This window comes from Lissotriton helveticus, chromosome 6, assembly GCF_964261635.1.
Source record: "Lissotriton helveticus chromosome 6, aLisHel1.1, whole genome shotgun sequence".
Lineage (NCBI taxonomy): Eukaryota > Metazoa > Chordata > Amphibia > Caudata > Salamandridae > Lissotriton > Lissotriton helveticus.
The window spans coordinates 19,408,563-19,430,345 of NC_136067.1; the positions used below are offsets into that span (position 1 = coordinate 19,408,563).

General features: G+C 44.2%; 1 long non-coding RNA gene across 1 annotated transcript in view; it reads left to right on the top strand.

The window, feature by feature from the left end:
- The window catches only part of LOC144761196 (uncharacterized), a 54,283-nt gene that overhangs the window by 12,076 nt on the left and 20,424 nt on the right, over positions 1-21,783 (top strand). The gene's annotated exons all lie outside the window — the stretch shown is intronic.

The window sequence follows — 21,783 nt, forward strand, 5'->3', positions numbered from 1 at the left end:
GACCTTGCCATTCATTCCATTCAGCCTCGGGCTGTGGATCCTGATGCTATTTCTTTTGTCATTCCCACTCTTTGGGAATTTCCGCAGCTATGCCTTACTGCTTCATTAGATCATTTGACAAGCTTGAAATCGGGCTCTCCCCTTGATCCTTGCCCGGTCTCGTGTCTTAACAAAATAGCCTCTGTGCTAAATAGTCCCATTAATTCCATTCTAAATTCCTCATTGTCTTCTGGCATTGTGCCACAGGCCTGGAAGAGCGCCTGTATTATTCCTTTAATAAAAAAACCAACTTTGGATCCCATCATACATGCCAACTATAGGCCTATTTCTCTGCTCCCTGCTTTGGCAAAGGTGGCGGAAAGACATGTGCATCGATCCATCTCCGATTTCATCGAGACTAACAACTTATTGCACAGTACTCAATCTGGGTTTCGTGCGAACTATAGCACAGAGACCACATTACTGGAAGTCACCACCGCCATTAGGGAGGTTTTAGACGCAGGAGGACAGGCCATGTTGGTTATGTTAGACCTGTCGGCGGCGTTCGACACCGTTCCCCATGACACTCTCCTTATTCGACTCTGGGATTGTGGTCTAAGGGGGACGGTGTGGAAATGGCTTAAATCATTTCTAGCCAACCGTCGACAAACGATCTGGGCGCCACCTCACTCCGCAGCTATGTCAGCCCTGGAAGTGGGGGTCCCTCAGGGGTCTATTCTTAGCCCCCTGCTTTTTAACATCTTTATGGCCCCCCTTGCAGAGGTTGCGGAGTTGTTTGGCGCCCAGATCGTGTCTTACGCTGATGACACACAGCTCTTGTTCACTCAGAATAAGAACGAGGTGTTTGATGGGTCCCGTATCAGAGGCTGCTTAGAAGCAGTCTTTGATTGGTTCAGGAGACACGGCCTGAAATGCAACTCCGATAAATCGGAGCTGCTCTTTTTCGGGTGTGTCTCCGAACCAAACTGGAAAAACTGGTGGCCTCAGGATCTCTTTCCCCCTGCCAATGCCAGTACCAAGGCTAAAAACCTTGGTATTATTGTTGACAATGAGTTGACTTTTGGACCTCAAATAGCATGTCTTGCAGGGAAGTGCTTTGGTATCCTACGGATGCTCAGGAAATTCCTCCCTTTGATTTCTGTTAATCATCGAAGGGTTATTGTCCAGGCATTGGTAGGGTCGCGCCTGGACTATGTTAATGTCCTTTATTTAGGTCTTCCTAAGTATCTTGTAAGGAGACTCCAGGTTGTGCAAAACTCAGCTGCTCGGGCCATTTATGGTCTACCTAGACGAGCTAGTGCTTCTAATCTGCTGAAGGAATTGCATTGGCTTCCTATAGCCAAAAGGGTGCTGTTCAAAAGCCTGACGCTTACCTATAAGGCCCTCCATGATTTGGGCCCTAGGTATATTAGAAAGCGCCTTGCTTTGTACCAACCGAGCAGAGCTCTTCGTTCCGCCGCCTTGTCTAAAATGCGCGTTCCATCCATCAAACGTGCCAGACAGGGGGGGCGTTCGTTTCATTACCTGGCCCCACGTGCCTGGAATGAACTTCCAATTGCTCTTAGACAGTCCCCTAATCTGTTGTCTTTTAGAAAGGCATTAAAAACATGGCTTTTTATTTAGGAATTGTGTTGTCTTTTATTCTCAGTTATGTTTCCTTTCCATTAAAGGTCCTCTTCGCCAAAGCGCCGGGACACTCCATTGTGAGTAGCCGTTGCGCTATAGAAGAGCCAATTAACATAACATAACATAACATAACAAATATTACATGTTTTTAATAAATGCATATAACTTGTAAATATATGGAATTATAATAATAAATAGTATATATTTAATAATATTTATTATTATAATTTTACAATGTTTGAAAAATGTTAAATAAATGTAAACATATAAGTTATACATTCTAGTATTTTAATTAACCATTTTGTAATTTATATATAATGTAATAACATTCTTTTTAACAAAATACATTTATTTTATATGTTAAAAGCTGTCATATTTATTTGATGCTTGTATATTGTTATCGCTAGAGTTTGTTTGGGTTATTACGAAGGGGACAAGCTAACGGTTGGGAGCTGTATTTTGTCGAAGAAGGTGAGATTACTTTCCTTTATTTTAACTATATTTTTTATTAAATTTGAAGGTAGTTAGGTTGTAGTTATTGTATGTAGTGTTAGGTTTTTGTGTGTAAGTTAGGTTTTAGCGATTTATGTATCATTTTTTTTAGGCCTAGTTTAAAACGTGAAATATGTTAGAATATGTTTGAATATGATATGTATAATGTTTGTAATAGTGTAATATTGTATATTATGTGTATACTTGTGTGGGTGGGAATGTTGGTGTTTTTTTGCAGGTTTTGGTCGATAAAAGTGGTGGGTACGAGAAGATTGTGTTTTTTTTATTAAGGTAATGTATATTACTTTAAGTAACTAATATTTATTTTGCACTTCCTTCATTTTTTGGGTTTTCATGGAGCATTTCTTTTTTTAAAACACTTTTTCGTTTTTTTTATGGTTTATGGTGAGTAGATTTATGAACGGAGGTTTACTTTTGGAACAGTTGGATTTTTACGTTTGTTTGGGGTACTTTTTCATCCTTTTTGAATTATGACATACCTGGATTTTTTTACAAGATTTAGAATTTTCTGTCTACATCTACGGAAATGGTAAGTTAACAAATATTTATTGTGGGAGGGAAATGCTAAGAGAGTTTGTGCTATTGTTGTTTATATTTTCAGATATTCAATTAAAATGTCTATATATACATATTTATTATGTAAATAAAAATATATTAGACAAATTAATTAATTTTGTGAAAATATAATAATTATTTGCATGCATTTTAATTATATTTACAGAAAAGTATTATCTACATATATAAAAACGAATGTATGTCTGTCTGTTTGTCCTTTATGCATTATTACACCATTCATCCGATCAGCTTGAAACTTTGGGAAGTTGTTGAGTACACGCGAGGGTTTCTGGCAAAAAAAAAAAATTGTTAAAAGTTGTTAAATACACTCCCGCGAAGGTTTCTGGCAAAAAAAAATTGATTTTTTTTTTTAAAATATCGGCCCCCTGGCACCCCAGGGCCCTCATAATCTTTCCAATACTGAACGTTTATAGTTTCCGGTGCGACTCGCTTTTGCAATGACCATCAACAAAGCACAAGGACAATCGCTGCAAGTGTGTGGACTAGATTTGGAGAATCCGTGCTTCTCACATGCACAACTGTATGTGGCCAGCTCACGCGTCGGAAAACCTTCTGATTTATTCGTGTACTCACCAGACGGAAAAACAAAAAATACCGTGTATCCACAAGCACTCGAATAAATAAACAGAATTAAAACAACACTTTAAAATGTTTTCGATATTAAAATGAATACGTTTCAATAAAATGACACAATGTAAATTGAATATTATCATAACAAGTTTCCTTAAATTTCCTTTCATCTGAGATCGCAGCAACGCACAACCGGTAAGCTAGTCTATATATATAAAAACAAATGTATGTCTGTCTGTTTGTCCTTTATGCAATACTCCACCATTCATCGGATCGGCATGAAACTTTGGAAAGTTGTTGAGTACACTCCCGCAAATGTTTCTGGCAAAAGAAAATTAAAAAAATTGTTAAATATCGGCCCCCCGGACTTCCAGGGCCCTCATACTCTTTCCAATACTGAACATTTACAGTTTCCGGTGCAACTCGCTTTTGCAATGACCATCAACAAAGCACAAGGGCACTAGCTGCAAGTGTGTGGACTAGATTTGGAGAATCCGTGCTTCTCACATGGACAACTGTATGTGGCCAGCTCACACATCGGAAAACCTTCTGATTTATTCGTGTACGCACTAGATGGAAAAACAAAAAATACCGTGTATCCACAAGCACTCGAATAAATAAACAGAATTAAAACAACACTTTAAAATGTTTTCCATATTAAAATGAATAAGTTTCAATAAAAATTACACAATGTAAATTGAATGTTATCATAACAAGTTTCCTTAATTTTCCTTTCTTCTGACATCGCAGCAACGCCAGACGGGTAAGATAGTATATTTTAAATTGGATTGATAATTTGAATAGGCTTTTAGCAATTATTTCTAAGTATTCTATACCTCTTGTTGTTGGCTATAGTCTGACTTGATGTTGTAGGTATCCAAACATTTGTTTAGTTTGTTTGGATAGTTTAGGCCTGATTTGTGTTACAGATTGGTCCATTCTTAGCTGTTGGTAGCTCTGTTCTTTTTGGAGGGAGAGTAGGAGTTTGTGTAGTATAGGTGGAAGTCATCTTGTTGTTGGAAGGCATGATGCCAACCTTCAAAAGCCTTGTTTATTTTTGTCTTTTGGTTTAGTGTGCTAAGGCATACATTTGGTATTTGATATTTTGGTTGTCTACTATGTCCTAATCTATGGAGTCTTCCCACCCAGGTATCTTCAAAATGGTCTAGGTGGGGACTTAATGTGTGTTCATGTTTCTGGTAGTAAGGACTTACTAATAATAGTTTATAATGTTTGGCCTCATCAGTAACTGGGACATAGGCCAATGCAATACGTTTTTTTTATTTGGTATGTGAATGAACTGTTTGTCGCATATTAAACACTTAGGGCCAGATTCCGCTCCCAGTCGGAAATCGGTCCAACCGACACGGATCTGGATGACCTACGACCGACTCGTACACGTGCTGTCCCAATGGCCTAGAATGATGCAATGCATGTCAAAAACAATCGCTTGAGTACAATACAGATGACCGACTCATATGGAAAACAAACCGTCCATGCAAAATGTCTGGAAAAGAGCACAACGCGACTGACTCATAAGCGAACGATGCTACATAGACTAGCATCACCGCGATGTGACAAACTCTTACACAATCGATGCTACAAAGCCTAACATCAGCACAACAGACTTGTATGGGAACGATGCTACATAGCCTATGTTGGACTTGGCCTTTTCCCCCGAAATTTTTCCCTTTTAACCCCCTTGTCTAGGATGTCTCCCCCATGGTAATAAACCTGTATAGGCCATGTGTGGTAGGAGTTGCCCTGTGTTAAAATGTAATGTCTTGTAATGGTGTGAGCACTTGTACATTTCCCCCATTGTAGAAATGCACCTGACTAAAATGTTCTGTGTTTAAAATGGATGCCATGGCCATGGGTTTTGCCACTGGACTGCCATAGGTCAGCGGTCTAGTTATTATTACCCAGCTACCCCTAGCTTTTGGAGGGAAAGCCTGGCACCCAGGGTGCTCAACCCCTCCCCTTGAGACAGTTTAGGCCAGCTTCGCCAACATTCTAGAAGGTTCTGGCACTGCCTGGGAGGAGGGTATAGGTAAGGGGGATGTGCCACCAGAGAGTCAGTCAGAGCTGGGACAAGAAAGAGAGGGGACCTGCTGCGAGGTGCTACCGCCACATGGGCCTGTGAGCTGGGCCCTGCACCCCTAAAACACCCATCACTCTGCTGTCCCCCGGGCCCCTGACAAAGGAGGGCCCCTACCCAGGTCACTGACGCTGTTTGGACCGGGTACCACGCCAGCGCTGCGTGGAAGAAGCGCCCAGGAGGTGAGGAGTGGGACTGTCTGCCCCCACTTGTGAAGCTGTGGCCCCTTTGGGAGTGCTGGGTCATGAGGAGCTGTCCGGGGAGGATTGTGCCCCCGATGGACTGTGGACGGCTGACTGGCATGAACTGCTGCATGGCCCCGAAGCGCTGTGAGTCCAAAGACGGTTGCAGCCTGTGTAGCGCTATTATTTGGAAGCGCTGGAGACGTGCTGATATCCTACCACCGCTGCGTGGGCTGAGAAAGGAGCTGAGAGATGTATGGGCCTAGGGAGAGGAGCGGTGCACTGTGAATAGCGCCGTTTGCTGAGGAGAATACCGCCATATAATTAATTAATTAATTAAAAGGGAGCCTCCCCTTGTTGCCGCCGTTCTCACCGCCGCGGCCCGGCGCTGCATTTTTGGGCCCCCCCACTGCTGTGGGCATCGTCGCGGCACCCCCCGGTGCCAGGAGAGGCCGCCAGTGTGAGGTGAGGGCCGCGCGAGGCCCTGAACCCGTCAGGACCCGCATCACTTGATGGGGCGCCCGGCCATGTCATCGGCCCGCCCCTGCCAACGCCGCGCACAGATTGGCCCAGCGGCCACGACCCAGAAGCCGCGAGCTGATTGGCTGCTCATCCGGGCAGCCAGAAGAACCCAAGCCTAAGCCCCGGGTCCCCGTGAGGTAGGTGGGGGACACGGGTGAAGCGCCGGGACGGGGCCCCCGTGGTCAAGGGGGATCCCCAATTGAAAGCGACCGGAGCGGGAGCCCACCCCGCCGGTCTGTGCCCCGGAGTGAGGTGCCGGTGGAAGAGGCAGGGCCGGGGCACTCTGTCAGTGCCAGCCCCGCCGCCACAGAAGAAGCGACCCGACGGCGTTGCGGGGCTCCCGGGAGGTCGAGGGAGCCCCGTGTGAGGTGGGAGGAAAGCCAGGCGGGCTTCCCCACGTGGGCCAGGTCACCGCGTTTGCCCCCTGAGGCCTCTCCGAGGCTGTGTTGAAACCCCGAGCCCCTGTGAGGAAGGGGGGGCCCGGGTGAAGCAAGTGTGCCGCGCTCCGGTCTGTGCCCCTGAAGACGCCTGTCATCGAGTGTGAGGAGCCCCCGGAGAAGCGAAACCGCTCAGAGGACGTCTGCACTCCAGCGGGGCTCCCATCTTGTGAGGAGAGCCCTGCCCGCTGGTACAGAGGAGCCCCGCAGGAGACGCCTGAAGGACAACAGGAGCCCGGTGAGTGGGGCTGCTTGCAATGGGTTGGGGGGTGTCGGAGCACAGGATCAGAGCCCCCCCCCCCAGGACCAGTGTTTTGTTGTGGGAACTCACCCCCAAGGACAGGGGTGCCCATACCGGGGACAGTGGTGCCTAAGGATACTCCTGGCACCAGGATATGCCCACCGGACAGGCCAAATGCTTCCAGGCTGGATGGGGGGCCAGAACTGAGTTCCACTTCTACAGTCTCCTGCTGAATCAGTGATCTGCTTGCCCCCAACTGAGTTGATAACTGGGTCCTGGTTTGATGGATTAACTACCTGGGCTGGGTGCTGAAGGGTTGCCTGGTCAATTACACAAATGGGCCTACTGCCCCTCTAAGGAAGTGTTATTCGCCTGAAGAGATATTTAGCGTTGCCCTAATGAAATGTTTATTCCTGCACAGTGACCAGGTTATAGGAAATGTTTGATTGGTTGTGACCAGTTACTACCATTACTGATGCCAATGTAAATTGATGTTTCACGCCTGTTAGGTGATCCTACGCTGATTCCAGGCTGTTATACAAATAAGGTTGTGGGCCCCTGCGGATGTTTTTTACCTGCCTAAATGAGCCTAATGTACGCACTGGTGAGGTGCGCAATGTGTTGGATGCCCAGGGTATTGCTCAGGAATAAAGCGCCAGTGTTGATATGCTTATGGTTAAATGCCTAATGTTACAGCGTAATGTGTATGCCTAAGGTTCTATTGCATACAAGGTGCCTACTACCCTGGTGATATGGTCATCTCCCTGGCCTAAGGTGATGAGACCGATATCTAATGTTGATGTGCCATTTTACAGCAGGTGTCCTGCCCCTGTGCTGTCCTGACGTGTCATTCCAGGCCCCTGGTTATAGCCCATGTTAATGACCAAGCATTGCTGCTTTATTACAGGTGCTCCTGTCTGTTGGGATTTGCTGTGATGCCATGAAGTTTTCCCTTACAGAGGTTGGGTTGGAGTTATAGTGCACAATGTGTACTTCTGCTAATATTGTATTTTGCAATTACAGCCTCCCACTGAAGATTAGTGCCTGAGTTGGCCCCGCCATATTGGCCCCAGGTTTAATGACACATTTAATCACCTTCTTTATTTCAGCCATGGACTTACGGACTCAACCCTTACTTCCCATGTAAATAATCCCCCCTGATACACTTGGCTCTGGTGCCAGTTGGCGCTGTGTTGTGATACCAGTGTTTATGCATTTTTGCCTTGCAGGTTGGAGATATACTAAACTACTTACTAATTTTCCAACTCAAGCTGGTGTCCTGCCTCTTTTGTGGTGTGCCTGGTGTGTCGTCTGTGGGTACTGCGTGAGTGCTTCACATGTCCTCCGAAGTTTGGCCTGCCCGCTTGGTTCCGTGCTACTCCCCCTGGAGATTTGGTAACCCCATTTCTTACAGCCTAGCATCAGCACAATGCAACAGACTTGTACGAGATCGATGCTACATAGCCTAGCATCAGCACGACGCGACAGCCTCATACACAAACAATGCTACGTAGCCAACCCTGGATGGAACAGACTCGGACAACTCTAATAATACATGAACAAGTATCCATTGTGGTCAACTTAATGTAATCAAATCTTTATAGAGGATACAACGGAAACAGATAAAAAAAGTTTAAACAAACATTGGCATATTCAAATGGAAAAAATTATCTTATTCATGGTATGTTAAGAAACACCCACAACTCCTCCTATAAAAGCAACAAAAGATTTACCATGATCCTTTGCAAATTCAACATAACAGCCTGAAGAGCAGAACACCAGACAGCACTGATACATATACACACTCCACACAACCTCTACTCAACTAGCACCTGTAAAATATTTCTCCCACCAAAACACATCTTCACTCACACACCATCACATTCACACGCACATCTATCCCTGCCACCACCCATCACCATGCCCCCAAAGACGAATCCAAGGTTCACAGACTCAGATTTGGAAGTAATGGTAGATGAAAATCTCACAGGTATTTGGCAACTTTTGTCCCATAACACCAATATGTGGGAGAGGGTTGTCAACAAAGTGAACGCTCAAGCACCTTGTCTGCGCACAATGGAGGATATCAGAAACAGCTATTACGATGTACCCAGGAGGGGTTCATAATGAGTGCTCTGGTAAAGCTGTATCGTCTGATGCTGTCATGTTCTACCATGGACTCTAGGTCAGGGAAGGGTCTGTGGTCAGCTGGTTCTATGCTGTACAAAAATACAAAATTATTAACATATACAATACACTTTCCAATCTCACAATGAACATTCTTAAACTCAACAACCACACTATAAAGTCAGATGTGTGATGTCAAGTAAATACACAATGGACAGCATTGTCAGTCTGAACATGCATTCAATTTAGTTATGGTCTGTCAACAAATACACTGCTGTACTTTGAATAATCAATGGTGTCTGTCACTGGCCATGTGATCAAACATCACATACTCAACACACACCTATTAAAGTATCAAAGATAGTTGTTTACAACAACTATCACATGTTTGAAAAGTACACAGACATTTCTCATGTAATTCAGCCTAGCAGGTCATGCACACCACTGTCATAAATTACACTATGTCATGTTGTGGTGCCTGTCAAAAATGGCACTGTCACTAAACTGTATTTCAAGGAGAATGCGAACTCAGTGGACTCGGCGATCACATTGTGGGAAGCTTATAAAACAGTTTTCAGAGGGCAGGCAATGGCGGCCATTATTGGGTACAAACGGGAAAAACATAAGTACTTGACAGAGTTAGAAGTGGTGCTTCTAGCGGCCGAAAAAGCGCACTCATCAAACCCAACCCACGACACAGCCCACACCTTAAAGCTATGCCAACAACACTATCGAGACTATCTGAAAATGCAGACGGAGGAGAATATCGCAGCAACCAGAGATAAGGTATACGACATAGGAGACAAGGCTGGGAAAATGCTGGCTTGGCTAGACAGAAGAGGGGAGGGGGTGAGAGGAATACAGCAGTTACGGACAAAGGAAGGAACGCTAGTGTCGCACCTAGAGAAATAGTGAACACTTTAGCGAAATATTTTAGAGAGGTGTACACCCCCACTAGAAGTCTAGCGGATACAGACATATGGGAAGCTCTCAGACATATTGCCACGAACACCCTAACACCGGAAGCGACCGAGGAGCTAGAAACAGATTTAACGATAGAGGAACTCCAAACCGCAATTAATGCGTTAAAGTCAGGGAAAGCACTGGGCCCGAACGGCATACCTGTGGAATGGTACAAATTAATGGCAGAGACGGTGAGCCCGCATCTCCTAGCCATGTATGAGGAGAGTCTGGCCAAGGGTGAAATGCCAATAGACCAGCGGACTGCGACAATAGTGGGGATCCCAAAGCCTGCCAAACCGCCCGCAGAGTGCACATCATATCGACCAATCTCACTGCTAAACGCAGAGAGCAAAATCCTAGCAAAATTATTAGCAAATAGATTGATTACCCATCTCCCACAGCTGATATACCCGGATCAGTCTGGGTTTATGCCCCACAGGAACACGGCACTTAAACTTAGGCGAGTACAAGGGGTCATGCCCTAACGATACCTGCGGTGATATTGTCTCTGGATGCCAAAATGGCATTTGACATGGTGGAGTGGCAATACCTGTTTGAAGTCCTAACACATTTGGGATTTGGTCCTAAATTCTGCGCGTCGGTGAGGCTCCTGTACGAGAAACCACTGGCGTGAGTGACAGTCAACGGTCATATATCGGAAGAAATAGTCCTGGCGCGAGGGACGCGACAGGTGTGCCCCCTGTCACCGTTACTATTCGCGATCGTGTTGGAGCCCCTCGCGACGTTAATCTGACAAACCCCACTACTAAAAGGCATTACCTGGAGAGAGGGTTGGGAGGACCGTGTCTCGCTCTATGCGGACGACATGCTGGTCTATCTCACAGAACCAGAAAGAGGCATACCAGAACTGCTCAACATCTGTAACACGCAAGGCGCATTATCGGGTTATACCATAAACTGGTCTAAATCGGTCATGTATGTCCTCAGGGGACCGAAACCGACGTTATCGGAGGATTGTCCTTTGCTGATGGCAGAAGACTCGTTTAAATATTTGGGGATTCACATCACAGCAGCCGACACACACTTCTTCCTACTGAACTTGGCCTCCCCGCTGGAGAGGCTAAAACGTGACGTGACACACTGGGCATCGCTACCCCTCACACTTCCCGGTAGAGCGGCACTATTTAAAATGAAAGCACTCTCAAGATTTCTATATGCCTTAGAAAACGCACCCGCTCCAATACTGCCCCGGTATTTTCAGCGAATAGCGGCACAGGTCTCCATCCTGCTTTGGGGTAATTGTCCGGCTCGCATAGCACAGAAAAAGTTACACAACAGCTGGTATGATGGAGGTATTGTGCTCCCAAACCTCCAGCTGTATTACTGGGCCGCCCAGCTCAAAACCATAAACCAGTGAATACATGTACCGCATGGTGACCCGGCTTACAGCGCAGACAGGGCACAACTGGGCACAAACAACATGCTGGCGGTACTCTACAATAGGGGCCTAGTCGCAAAACTAGTGGGACCTACTAAACACACGGCGCTGATATGGCATAAAGCACATGCCAAGCTGGGATGGCAGGGAGTGATAACGAAACTAACGCCGCTCTGGGACACCAAGGCGCTGGGTCAGCTAAGGTGATGTAAGGGCTTTACACAGTGGGACAACATAGGTATATCCACGGTTGGGGACATATGGGACAAAGGAACGGTGTTACCCTTTACACAGTTACAACAACAGTTCGACCTTGGCCAATTTGAAAAGTTTAGATATTTGCAAATAAGACACGCCTTAATGGCTGCTCTCCCAACAGACACTGAAGTCCCTGAGGCTTCTCCGTTAGAAGATTGATTGTTGACGGACCATATGTCCCAGGGAGCCACCTCCCTAACATACCGAAAACTCCTTAACAATCTTCCAGACCCCATGGGGACATTGAAGGAAAAGTGGACTAGAGAGGTTGGGGAGATGAATGACCCTGAGTGGAGGGAAGTGCTGGCGTCACCCAAGGAGGTAGGCATCTCGGCGCGGCTGCGACTGGTGCAACTTAAAATCCTGCATAGGATCTATTACACTAGGGCAACCCTACATAAAATGCAAAGAGCTACGCACCCATTTTGCCTGAGAGGCTGCGGGGAAGAGGGGACTTTTTTCCACATAGTGTGGGATTGCCCAATAATAACTCACTATTGGAGACAGGTACTACGCACTATCTAACAGGTTACAGAAACGTCACTCCTGCCAGAGCCAAAAAGGTGCTTGTTAAACATATGGGAGCCTAACGACCTCACACGATATGGCCTGATATGAGTCACACTTGGGCTAATAATCGCGAAAAGAGACATTGCACAGAAATGGGGAGCAGCAGAGGCGCCGACCCTGACAGTATGGAGCAGAAATATGGACCTAACCATGGTCACTGAACGTACTGTATATGCAACCAGAAAAAAAAAGTGGAATAAGATATGGGCTACGTGGAACACTTTCAGAGGGAACATTTGCGACCCACTGCCCGAACTTGATGAGGATAGCTCAGATGAGGAAATGGACGAGGAACTGAGTGAGGGATAGATAGAGAAGGGGACTGGTGCCAAAATAGGGCACTTGTAACGTAGAGGTTTTGGGATAATCTAGGAACGATGAGTCTCGTTCACTGAAGGAAGGTGGTTTCGGATTATTGCATTACCTTGGACTGACTGTACTGTTACCAAGTTTAATTGTTCATGTTATGGTTTCAATGTTCAACAAAAAACAAAAAAACGTAGACCTACAGGTTATCCGGGAAACCGAACTGACTGATCAGTGTACACTTTATTACACCGTGCCTCCGGACCCCAGGGTTGTCGGGTGATAGGCTGTGTCACTCCGATAGATTTGAACAAGAAATTCCACATAACGTAGTCGGCCCCTGGGTTGTAGGCTTTATACTGTGTCTTGCAGATTGTACAATAAAGGTCTTTAAAAAAAAAATGGCACTGTCACATACACACAACATCCATGATATGTAGCACATCTGTATTTGACATGCATACATGTATGTGTGTGACACAAACACACAACAGCAACTCACATGACAAATACAAGAAGATGGCTATGGTTAAATTTAATATTTATTTCAACAATGAAGTGTCTGCATTGTACAAGACTCACATACTGTGGATACACATTAACTGACTTCACACTATGCACTTTTTGACACCCAGTCAGGAAAAGCAATGATTATGAGTGTATGTAACCGGGTTAACACAATGATCCCCTGGGACTGTGTCAAAGTATATGAGGTTGATCTGTAAAGTGGTTACTCACAGTTGTGATGTTCCTCAGAAACAATATATTTGGAACACATGAGGCTTGGTTCATCATAGGAGTGATCTTTATAATGTTACATATACATTATGACATGTGCCGCACTCCATCCACACATGTGATGCAGCATTGCATGAATATTTGTTATACTGTTTGACATGCTGATGTATCATTGTTGTGCACTTGAGCCCCATCAGAAACATGTTGTTAGCACGCTTTGTCTGTTCACTAAAATAAGGAACGAGGCGGGTAAGTATTGTATGGACGCATGAGCCACATCCTGACCAAGCCTGGTGCACAGATTGCCTGTTCACTACAATGAGGAACGAGGCAGGTAAGTATTGTATGGATGTGTGAGCCGCATCCTGACTGAGCCTGACGCACAGATTGCCTGTACACCACAATGAGGCACGAGGTGGGTAAGTATTGTATGGATGCATAAGCCGCATCCTGACAAAGCCTAATGCACAGGTTGCCTGTTCACTAGTACTACAATGAGGAACGAGGCGGGTAAGTATTGTATGGATGCAAGAGCCGCATCCTGACCAAGTCTGACGCATAGATTGGCTGTTCACTACAATGAGGAACGAGGCAGGTAAGTATTGTATGGATGCAAGAGCCGCATCCTGACCAAGTCCGACGCAGAGATTGGCTGTTCACTACAATGAGGAACGAGGAGGGTAAGTATTGTATGAATGCGTGAGCCGCTTCCTGACCAAGCCTGGTGCACAGATTGCCTGTACACTACAATGAGGTACGAGGCGGGTAAGTATTGTATAGATGCGTGAGCCATATCCTGACCGAGCCTGACGCATAGATTGGCTTTTTACTACATTGAGGAACAAGGCGCATAAGTATTTAAAGGACCCGTGTGCCGCATTCTTACCGAGCATGATGCACTGATTGGCTGTTGGTCGTCATGGTGACAAACGGGCATTTTACTTTGTGTACGATTCGCGTGCGATCAGAATCGGTTAGCTATTTACACAAATGTATCCAATTCAATGTGGTTATAATGAGTTAAATTTGAAAATCTCGGTAGGCGTGTCCGATGTGTGCAATCTTATAGATTGGACTAAATCATATGGTGTAAACGACTCAGACCTATCAATTTAGAGTCGTGGAACAGATTCCGCCTCTGCTGAACAGATATAAGTCTGTCTGTTCCCTAAGGAAATCACTTGCATGTACTACATGATATTGGACTCCATCTCACCTTACCATTGCTGCTGTCCCTGCTTACTCTGGATTCTACAATGGAACCTACTGTGGAGAGGGCCCCAGCCTTCACAGAAGAAAACAAGGCCCTGCTGGAGAGCCTCCCTCCACAGTACAGCAGGTGAGCGTTGATTTCACTGCAATTTTGTTAGGACATGTAAAACAAATACTAATACTAGCATTGTAATCTCAAGGGCAAGCATGCAAACCTAGATAATGTAAGTCTTAAACTGTGTGGATTTGTGTACTGGACAGCTTAGGTGATGGAGGAGTGTGTGTAGTGGCTTAGACTTTTCAGCACTGTTCTCTTGTTTCTGAGGGAGATTTTCACACAGGACAACTGGCCATGATGATACTTGGCTAACCTTTAGGCATCATATGCCAGTCTGACTATGACTCATATGTCCATGTGTGTGAAGCATAAACATGTAGCATATAGAGTAATGGTGTGTCACCTTACAAGTCGACGCCCATCAGAAGCATTAAATTTGTATGGCCATTGTTCGGACCATAAGATCTGTGGGGGAACACAGACGTCACGGATACTGACGGTGTCTTCCCTGCCCTGGATGGGCACTTGAAGGCCAGACAGCAGAAAGGAGGGGGTGAGTATGTGCTATGTTGATGAACAATGTATGACATGCTTGTTGCACTCCCTCAGCCTGCAGGTCTTAGGTCTGCTAAGACAGCACTTCAGGTCCAGATTGTGACTATAACCCATTATCTTTGTTGTCAAGGTATGTCCCTTTCCGTCTGAGACATGTGTCACTTAGGTGCTGTGTATTATTTGTAGCCCAATTTCCTGTGATCAGCACCATATACAACTAGTGCATTGTTTTGTCCATCAGAAGTGAATTAATTGTCTGACCTGTGTCAGCACATTGATTGACATATGACCTGTACTCAGAGTGGTACCCACATTTAATTTAAATATGTGTATGTAGGTGCACATTTGTTAACAAAAACAATGTTACCCATATGTGCGGCAGGTGGGACCAATGTGAAAACCTCAGTCAACTGTGATTTATATGTTTTCAAAATCTCTAGTTTCCTACATAGCGCTCTGTGTAATCACATGTATCACATGTACCAATGTCATGAATGCTAAAGAAGGCCATACAAGACACTGGCACATCATATGTTTGCGTGTCAGGCAAAACTTTCACCATTGTAATTTAATAAATACATGTATCAGACTTCTTTGTAGTGTGTACATGTATGAATGTTTGAAATACACATGTGTCATTCCTTGGAAATAATTACATACATCAAATGTATGGAATGTGTCTCAGAAACACAGGAGTAAACATGTGTGTATCATACCTTGCCCGTGCATAATGTTTGCATCAACGTGTATGTGTATGCTGCATTACATCCTTTTTGAGGGCTCAGAAGACTTCATGGAGACATATTTGATAACTTGACATACTCCCAAGTCTGAGTTGAAAACATGTAAGCTTGTCAAAGTGTCTGTATTGTGTGTAGCACATATGGGACATGTATACTTGACCACAACAAATGTTGCTTTGATCTATCATTACATGTTTTTAAACAGTAATGACTTAACACTTGCGTTTTGCTGGTTCTGTTCCAAGAGTCAGTACATACTGTTCAGACAGACAGGCTAGTGGCATATTTTTACTGAGTCCGGAGAGTGATGCCCCAGGTGCACCTTACACATTGATTTAGGGTAATCAAACTCACTAATGCTACAGAATTGGCTGTGCATGAGTTTGAACTCTTATTGTTTTGAACCATTTCAGAACCAAAGCTCTTTGCATGTATTGAGGAAAGCCACAATGGCATAAGATGAGATTTCTAACATAACTCACTTACGTGCTGTTACTTTTGCATTTGAAAATGAAGAGGCAATTAGGATTTATGCTTTAATACAAGAGGAAACTATGCAATTCTCCACAAACCGAAATAAGGAACAGAACATAAAATAATGAATATATTTATCTAAGAGGGAGATTAACCAGCGGCTGCATACCAGCACATTAATTAGAAATCACAAGGCTCAGAGAATACCCAGAGGATTACGGATTCCACTCAAACCATAGTTATAGAACAACATCAATCAATCAATCAATCAATCATATCATTTGTAAAGCGCACTACTAACCCGTGAGGATCTCAAGGCGCTGGGGTGCTACTGCTCGAAAAGCCAGGCCTTGAGGAGTTTTCTGAAGGTCAGCAGGTCTTGGGTCTGCCGTAGGTGGATGGGGAGGGTGTTCCAGGTCTTGGCGGCGAGGTAGGAGAACGATCTGCCGCCTGAGGTCGCTCTTCGGAAGCGGGGGACTGTAGCAAGGGTGAGGTCGGCGGAGCGGAGCTGGCGAGTGGGGGTGTAGAAGCTGAGTCGTCTGTTGAGGTACGTTGGTCCGGTGTTGTGGAGTGCCTTGTGTGCGTGGGTGAGGAGCTTGAAGGTTATCCTCTTGTTGACTGGGAGCCAGTGCAGGTCTCTCATGTGGGGTGTGATGTGGCTGCGGCAAGGGATGTCGAGGATCAGGCGTGCAGAGGCGTACTGGATGCGTTGGAGCTGTCTCAGGAGTTTGGCCGAGGCTCCGACGTAGAGGGCGTTTCCATAGTCCAACCTGCTGCTGACAAGGGCCTGGGTGACTGTTCTTCTCGTTTCAGTGGGGATCCACTTGTAGATCCTACGGAGCATGCGGAGGGTGTTGAAGCAGGAGGAGGAGACGGCGTTGACCTGTTTAGTCATGGAGATGGTGGAGTCGAGAATTGACCCCTAGGTTGCGTGCGTGGTCAGTGGGTGTTGTAGTGGTTCCCAGTGGGGTCGGCCACCAGGAGTCGTCCCAGGCCAAAGGGCTGGATCCGAGGACACCCCCTCAGGACACCCCCGTGCCGCACGCCCCTCCAGCTGTGTCTGTGCCCCCTCGCTGCTGCTCGTAGTGCCGTTTTTTGCCGTTTTTTTTACCTCCTGGGCCCTGTTATTGCTTGCTCTTGCCTCTGCTGTACCCTGTATCTTGTTTTGTATTTTGCCTCTGTTCCTGGTTTCATTGACCCCCCCTGGTGTGGCCCCCGCTCCCCGCTTCCCGCCGCCGTGACATCGCGGCCCCGCCCCCTTTACTTCTGTGTCCAGACCGCTCCCGCCTCCCAGCTGCCCCTCCCTCACACTTCGCCTTAAATGGAGACCGCACGGATGCGCAGCAGTCACGCGCCTCGGGCGCGCCGATTGTGCGCCGAAGGCGCTCCAAAGGCAAGCCCGTCTACACCCGTCCGCGCCTGGACCACACCCAGTGCCAGGACCCCTGGCCCCCGAAGATGCCAGCCCACACAACGGACTTACAACGCCACCACCCTCCACGCACTCAACGCCGGCCTGACCCCCGCCTGCTACCGAGCCACCCCGAAACGCATCCACGGACCCTTCACCTGCCAAGCCTGCAAGTTCACCTGCCTCCGGACCTGCAACGCCCCCGCAAATCCGAGCCCCAGCAACAACGACCTCAAGTGCATCCTGCTCAACACCCGCTCCGTCCACAGGCACGCCGTCGAACTCTGGAACCTGCTCGACACAACAGCACCAGACGTCACCTTCCTCACCCAGAGGGACCGCGTCAACCAGACGGGAGGAGGCATCGCCATCGTACACAAGAACACCATCCGCATCTCTATTAACTCTGACAACACCTTCACCGCCACCGAACACCTCCACTTCCAGATACATATCGACCCCAAGACGACCCTCAGAGGCACCCTCATCTACAGACCCCCGGGACGGTATAAAGCAGGAATATCGACGGGATAATATCGACTAGCATAAATATCGAGGTAAGAATATCGAATTTAAAAAATATCGTTGAAGTAAATATCGTTGTTGTAAATATCGATTTTGTATAATGACAAAAATATCGTCAAAATAAAATATCGTTGTAAAGAATATCGTTTAGAGAAATATCGTTGAATATAATATCGACAAAATAATTGAATGTGTTATATAAGTGTAGAAAAATGTGTTTTATGTTTAAATATTATTAATTAAATGTCTATTTTTATTATTATAGGGATCAAAATGTAAAAAAAAATTAAATGTTTGTAAATATTTTAGGAGCGGGTTATTGGTATTATAGGGGATAAGGATGGGTAGTAATTTAAAAAAGTAGTGTAAATAATATGTATAGAATGGTAAAAAAATAGAAAATTTTAATTTATTTTTTATTTTGAATGGCGAAATTTGAAATTTAATTTAAATAACAGAATTATTTATTTAATGGGTTTTTAAAAAGATTTAGTAGCGGGTTGTTGGTGATATAGGGGATAAGGGTGGGTAGTATATTAAAATATGTTTAATAACATTTAAATTTAATTAAAAAAATTATAAATTGAAATACGAAAAAATATTATATTTAATTGAAATTGAATGTATTATATAATAATTTTGTAATTAAGTGTGGGTTTTATTTATATAGTGTTTAATAAAAAATAAAATTGCTATAAAATATACAAAATTTGAAATTTCAATATTTAAATTTGAAATTTGAAATTTGAAAATTGATTTTTAAATTATATTAAAATAAGTCAAGTGTGTAATATTTTATGTTTGTGTATTTGTTATAATATATGCTAAGAATGATTCGAAATACAAAAAAACAAAGTTTGAGTTAAAAATTATAAAATTGTGAAAATTATGTAAAAATTTATAAAATATTCGAAATTTGAAATTTCAATATTTAAATTTGAAATTTGAAATTACCAAATGTATTATATGTGTTTTATTTTAATGGTAAATATTTATTACAATGATAAAATTAGTGAAATGTGATTTAAAGTAATCCGATAAGAGTGTATGATAGTGTTTGGTAATGTTTATATTGGTATACAACCTTTACAATGCAACTATTACAACGCACTACCATTACAACCAAACTTTTACAATGCAAAAACCATTACAATGCATGTATTTACAAGGCATGTTTTTACAACGTAGGTACCTTTACAACGCATATCATTACAACGTAAGTATTGGTAAGTATATAATTATATTTAAAATGTAATATGTTTGGGGTTTTTTAAGGGATATTTTTTGGGTTCAGGGTCAGTTTTGGCTTTTAGGGTAAAGGGGTATTTTTAGGGTTCAGGGTCAGTTTTGTGTTTTTGGGAAAAGGGGTATTTTTAGGGTTCAGGGTCCGTTTTCAGTTTTTGGGTATAGGGGTATTTTTAGGGTTCAGGGTAAGTTTTCAGTTTTTGGGTAAAGGGGTATTTTTAGGGTTCAGGGTCAGTTTTCAGTTTTTGGGTAAAGGGATATTTTTAGGGCTCAGGGTCAGTTTTCAGTTTTTGGGTAAAGGGGAATTTTTAGAGTTCAGGGTCAGTTTTCAGTTTTTGGGTAAAGGGGTATTTTTAGGGTTCAGGGTCAGTTTTCAGTTTTTGGGTAAAGGGGTATTTTTAGGGTTCAGGGTCAGTTTAACGTTTTTGGGTAAAGGGGTATTTTTAGTAACCCTGGGCGAAGAACTACGCTCCGTTCGCGGAGCTCGCGGAGTTTTGGCAACTCCGCGTTCTACGGAGAACGCGAAGTTGTCGATTACTCCGCGATCCGGTGCGTAGCGTAGTTCTCGCGCGCTGAATAACATTATCGCGTGCGCCGGGGTAAGTTTGCGCGATATTTGACGCGAACACGCACTTTGGCAGTGCGAACGAGAAGATGAGTTCCCGAACATGTCTAACACAACGCGAACACGTTACTTGTGACCCGGAACAGGGAATAAGGGAACGCAAGCGGGCGGGACAAACCTCTTGAGTAACTTAGCGCGCTAGCTATCTCGAGCATGCAGGCAGCGCCCCGAACACGCGCACGGCGCTCCCGAAGACGAAAAACGGCGCGCGAACGGGTCTAGCAAGCTACTACGCATGTCCGCGGAGCTACGCGAAGGTCGCGGAGTGCAACTGCGTCTTCGCGTAGCTCCGCGGAGTGCGGCTCCGCGAACTACGCCCAGGGTTAATTTTTAGGGTTCAGGGTCAGTTTTCTGTTTTTGGGTAAAGGGGTATTTTTAGGGTTCAGGGTCAGTTTTCAGTTTTTGGTTAAAGGGGAATTTTTAGGGTTCAGGGTCAGTTTTCAGTTTTTGGGTAAAGGGGTATTTTTAGGGTTCAGGGTCAGTTTTTACTTTTTGGGTAAAGGCGTATTTTTAGGGTTCAGGGTCAGTTTTCAGTTTTTGGGTAGAGGGGTATTTTTAGGGTTCAGGGTCAGTTTTCTGTTTTTGGGTAAAGGGGTATTTTTAGGGTTCAGGGTCAGTTTTCAGTTTTTGGTTAAAGGGGAATTTTTAGGGTTCAGGGTCAGTTTTCAGTATTTGGGTAAAGGGGTATTTTTAGGGTTCAGGGTCAGTTTTGACTTTTTGGGTAAAGGGGTATTTTAAGGGGTCAGGGTCAGTTTTTAGTTTTTGGGTAAAGGGGTATTTTTAGGGTTCAGGCTCAGTTTTGTGTTTTTGGGGTACAGGGGTACAGGGTAAAAAAAGAAAAATTAATATATTAATTAAATAAATTAAATGAAATGAAATTAAATTAAATTTAATTAAAATCTATTCATTTTAATTAATTTATATTAAAAAAATTATTATATATTTACTAATACTTACGTTGTAATGGTATGCGTTGTAAAGGTACCTGTGTTGTAAAAACATGCGTTGTAAATACATGCGTTGTAATGGTTTTTGCGTTGTAAAAATTTCGTTGTAAAGGTATGCGTTGTAAAAGTATGCGTTGTAACGTCATACATACTTTATATTACTAATGTATTTTTTCTTATTATATATAAATAAATAATACATATTGTATATACATATATGTTAGAAAAGCTTTTTTTGAATTTAAATAACTATGAAAAAGTGAATAACAGAAAGGTAATGTGTATATAAGGTTATAAAGAAAATGACGATATTTTTTTTATATTAATATAAGTAGAAAGGTAGTCGATATTAGTGTTGTCGATATTAGTGTAGAAGGTAATGTTATTTTAAATATTGTCGATAATGTAGTAGTCGATATTTATGTAGTCGATATAATTGTTAACGATATTAGAGTAGTCGATAAAAAAATATTGATATTTGTGTAAATCCTTGTTTAAGTATATGGTGACGATATTTTTGTAGACGATGTATTTGTGGCGATATTTTTGTAGGTCGATGTTTTAGTAATTGATATTGCATCATGGAACCCCCCGGGACCACGCACACAATTCAGCGAAGACATCGCAGACTTCATCAGCCCGCACGCCCTCCCCTCCGCTGACTACATCCTCCTAGGAGACCTCAACTTTCACCTGGAGAACAACAATGACTGCAACACCACCACCCTGCTGGACAACCTCGCCAACCTGGGACTCAAGCAACTGGTGAACACCCCCACCCACTGCGCCGGCTACACGCTTGACCCCGTCTTCTCATCCAGCAAGCACATCTCCTTCAGCCACTCCACCGGACTTCATTGGA